General features: G+C 42.6%; 1 non-coding gene across 1 annotated transcript; it reads left to right on the top strand.

The window, feature by feature from the left end:
• The first annotated feature begins 299 nt into the window (after positions 1–299).
• Positions 300–418, top strand: LOC138351992 (5S ribosomal RNA). Its single transcript, XR_011222678.1, has one exon. It is a non-coding gene; the product is annotated as a 5S ribosomal RNA (ribosomal RNA).
• Positions 419–4,786: the final 4,368 nt, after the last annotated feature.

The following is a 4,786-nucleotide window of genomic DNA, read 5'->3' as shown; positions in this document are numbered from 1 at the left end:
AAGTGCTTAATTGCACACTAGTTTCTTTATCAGCTATCTCACCCTGTCAGAGTAAATGAGACAAATGCATGTGTGTGTATATATGTATGTATATGTGTGTGTGTATGTATATGTGTGGGTATAAAGTATATATGGAAGCTGATCAGAATTACATTTCACCTTTGTGAATGTACATTAATGACACTATGTAAAAGACACAATGCTGGTTAGCATTGTAAATGTGTGGCCACATCTGTGGTAGAAAAAAAAATGCTTGAGCTCGATCCTGCAATGTGCAACACCCCAGAGAGAGAGAGAGAGCCAACGGCCATACCACGTTGAGAACACCAATTCTCGTCCGATCAGCAAAGTTAAGCAACGTTGGGTTTGGTTAGTACTTGGATGGGTGACCGCCTGGGAACACCAAATGCTATTGGCAATAATGTTAAGGGGGGAGACGGTCGGCCGAGCAGACAGCACGCGGGACTTGTGATCCTGTGGTCCTGGGTTTGATCCCAGGCACCGGCGAGAAACAATGGGCAGAGTTTCTTTCACCCTATGCCCCTGTTACCTAACAGTAAAATAGGTACCTGGGTGATAGTCAGCTGTCACGGGCTGCTTCCTGGGGGTGGAGGCCTGGTCGAGGACCGGGCCGCGGGGACACTAAAGCCCCGAAATTATCTCAAGATAAGCCCCACCGGGCTTGCCCACCTACACGTGCAAAGTTTCGCCAGACCTCCGGTCGTTACCTCAGTTCTCAACTATTATTTCGGTCGCCAGCTGGTAATCTTCTCTGCGTCCGCTTTCATTTCAAATTTGATAGTGTTGCCACCTAGTGTCACTTTCTGTTTAATATTAGTACTAGTGTGGTGCACTTGTATCACTTGTTCACAATGTTCAGTGAGATGAGACATAAAAGCGATAATAAAAGTAAATAAAGTTTACTGAAGAGAAAACTACATAAACATGATAGAAGTATACGTGTAATAATATATAAATCAGATGACAGTGGCGCTTCTAAGGTGGCCTCCGGCAACCCGAGTCAGCTGAACGAATTTAAGGGGATATTTGCCCTTATGAGGGCCGGCTCCGTCAGCGAAGACCCATAATCCTCTCGGCTCCGCCACTCGCTGTCTTCACCAGGTAGTAGATGACATATACAAGCTGCCCTACAGCCTAATCTACTCCTAAGAATCAATAGACATTCTAGTAAGAACCTATATATACTTCAAGGCCTATCTTGCCTAATTATCAAGGGACAATGGAAGGGAATAATGATCTACCTCAAACATATCCTACCCTCAGACGCCTGGACTCTGATGATAGTCGTGGTCCTCAGTCCCTTACATCATTCCTCAGCGTTCCGGTCGACTTACAGGTCCCTGGGCGTCGTGAAGATACGAGTCGTCTCCGTGCTCACTCCCAAATATGCAGTTCCTGATCAGTGGCTTGGCCAGTTGTCCCTGCTCACGTTGTCTCCTTCGATCCCTCCTTCACTGAGACCAAATACTCATAGATCCGGTTGCGACTTCTCCTTTCTGAGTTTCAAGTGGACGTGATCCAATCACAGCTCTGAGCACCTCGGAGTTCCGCTGGCGGGAAGCCACTAGCTACTCCTGTCGTCGCCGCTCTCAACTCCTCCAAGATTATCAGCTCACAGTCCTCGGCGCCCTCACACCACTGGAACTCGGCTTCCTCGCACTTCCCTGAAGTGTGTTAGTCTTCCGTAGTCACTGCCAATATGTCAGGCTGCGATATTCTACTGGATGAGGCTCCTGGACCTAAGAACTCGAGAGCACAACCAGCACAAGTCCGTTCTCAACCAAGTGCCGTGAATCTCTGAGAGCCCCAGCCCAGCCTCCCGGTCACGTCACAGTCTCCCAGGGGCGGGGTCTCATTGGTTAATCTCGTTACGTGACCACAGCCCGCCAATCGCCAGCCTGCTGGCGCCTTCACGGTTTTGGCGCAATTTTGTTGGTCCGTCTCCATTTTGTATACACTAAGGGTAAGGTGTACCCTTATACACTAAGGTAAGGTGTACCCTTATATACTAAGGTAAGGTGTACCCTTATACACTAAGGTAAGGTTTACCCTTATACACTAAGGTAAGGTGTACCCTTATACACTAAGGTAAGGTGTACCCTTATACACTAAGGTAAGGTGTACCCTTATACACTAAGGTAAGGTGTACCCTTATACACTAAGGGTAAGGTGTACCCTTATACACTAAGGTGAGGTGTACCCTTATACACTAAGGTAAGGTGTACCCTTATACACTAAGGTAAGGTTTACCCTTATACACTAAGGTAAGGTGTACCCTTATACACTAAGGTAAGGTGTACCCTTATACACTAAGGTAAGGTTTACCCTTATACACTAAGGTAAGGTGTACCCTTATACACTAAGGGTACGGTGTACCCTTATACACTAAGGGTAAGGTGTACCCTTATACACTAAGGTAAGGTAAACCCTTATACACTAAGGTAAGGTGTACCCTTATACACTAAGGTAAGGTGCATCTTTATACACTAGGGGTAAAATGTACCCTTATTCACTAAGGATAAGAGTCGGGTAATACACTTCAGTAGTGAAATATACGCCTACGACCGTCCCAAACCCGAGGAGAACCTCGAGGATTGAACTCGGTCATAGTCAAAAGTGGTGTGGGAGTCCGTAGAATGAGACGGGTTGCGTTGTGGGGGACGTTGTGGGTCACAGGGGTAAAATGTAAGGGATGTTGTGGGTCATGTCGGTAAGAGGGGAGGATAAGTATGTGGGCATGTGTACATCATCTCAAAGGTTTCCCCGGATGTTATGACGAATGGCGTCCGGCCAGGCGTCGCTTGAGAGAGTGTCATGTTGGGTAGGGGCTGGAAGCTAAGTGGCTGGTATGCAGTCATGTAGGGAGGAAGAAGAGGAGAATGTAGGTTATGTTGTGTAGGGAGAGGGGAGCCCCCATACCTGAGAGGATAACATTGACGTCCATTAGTTCCCCCTACAGGAAGCCGTAAGTGTTGAGGGGGGTATGAGAGAGCAGCCTCTTGTGGATGTGGTCCATTTGCTTTAATGGTTTTTCGATGTCTTCAGAGTAGTCTTGGAGATGTTCACCCCAGCATGGCTCTCTATCCACTGCGGATTCGTTAAGGAGGGGCGAGGGTCTTACTTCCGCTAGCAGACCCTCACCTGCCAACCATCAATCACTTCTCATTTGACCGGGATCGTTTCCCTCCCCTCACACACAAACGCGCCGTTAATTCACTGCGAGTCTTCATTCGCTACACACACTCACCATACAGCTCCGCGTCATGGAAAGACGAACCTCATCAGCCTGCATGAAATGCGGAGTGTTTTATATTCCATCACCAAATCAACTATGTCGGCTGCAATGCGCAAGCTGTGAAAAACCGCCTCTAGGCCATTACGACATCAAATGCAAGCGATGTCAGCAGATTTTCTGTGATAACTGTGAGTGTTATTCTTATTTAATATTCCACAGTTCATTTTATGGCATCCACAGGTGAAATATCGCGTGTGTAAACTATCTAGTGTGAGAATATTTACTCATTCGGGCTATTACATTCCACACAGTTAAATATGTTCTTTCCAATTTCAGTTTACAAAACCGTGAAGTGTCCTTATTGCTCACCAGCCCCGCGAGGTCATCGCCGGAATGAAACTTCACATAAACGTAGGTAACATATATAAATATACTTCTCGTATCTGTATTACATCCAGTTCCCAGCGAACACACATGCATAATAAACATATTTTCCCCATTCACACGTGCTGAATATCATTTTGTTCCATTTCAGGTTATAATCCTTTCCTCAATCGACGGAGGGAACAGATAGACGTCATCGAGTCTGTATCCCATCCATCCCACACTGAGCTAAGGAGAGCAGATCTCACTCGCGGGCATCCCCCGCCCCTTCAACAAGGGCGGCAGCGCCACCAGATGGAGGGCTACGAGACAATATCACGTCCAGTTAACACAACGTTAAGGATTCATACCCTCACACCTGCTCAACCCCCTCACCAGGACATAAGTAAGTTAATACTGTCTTATTTCAGTCTATTTCCTAAACATATTAATTCCCCCTAATCTGTTCCCTCACCTCAATATATATATATATATATATATATATATATATATATATATATATATATATATATATATATATATATATATATATATATATATATATATATATATATATATATATATATATATATATATATATTTATATATATATATATATATATATATATATATATATATATATATATATATATATATATATATTTATATATATATATATATATATATATATATATATTTATATATATATATATATATATATATATATATATATATATATATATATATATATATATATATATATATATATATATATATATATATATATATATATATATATATATATATATATATATATATATATATGTCGTACCTAGTAGCCAGAACGCACTTCTCAGCCTACTATGCAAGGCCCGATTTGCCTTTTAGGTCAAGTTTTCATGAATTAATTGTTTTTCGACTACCTAACCTACCTAACCTAACCTAACCTAACTTTTTCGGCCACCTAACCTAACCTAACCTATTAAGATAGGTTAGGTTAGGTTAGGTAGGGTTGGTTTGGTTTTGTCATATATCTACGTTAATTTTAAATCCACTAAAAAAACATTGAGCTCATACATAATGAAATGGGTAGCTTTATCATTTCATAAGAAAAAAATTAGAGAAAATATATTATTTTATGAAAACTTGGCTTATTAGGCAAATCGG

The sequence above is a fragment of the Procambarus clarkii genome, chromosome 51, assembly GCF_040958095.1.
Source record: "Procambarus clarkii isolate CNS0578487 chromosome 51, FALCON_Pclarkii_2.0, whole genome shotgun sequence".
Classification (NCBI taxonomy): domain Eukaryota; kingdom Metazoa; phylum Arthropoda; class Malacostraca; order Decapoda; family Cambaridae; genus Procambarus; species Procambarus clarkii.
Note: the sequence above shows the minus strand (reverse complement) of the source record. Positions and strands in the feature narration are given on the sequence as shown.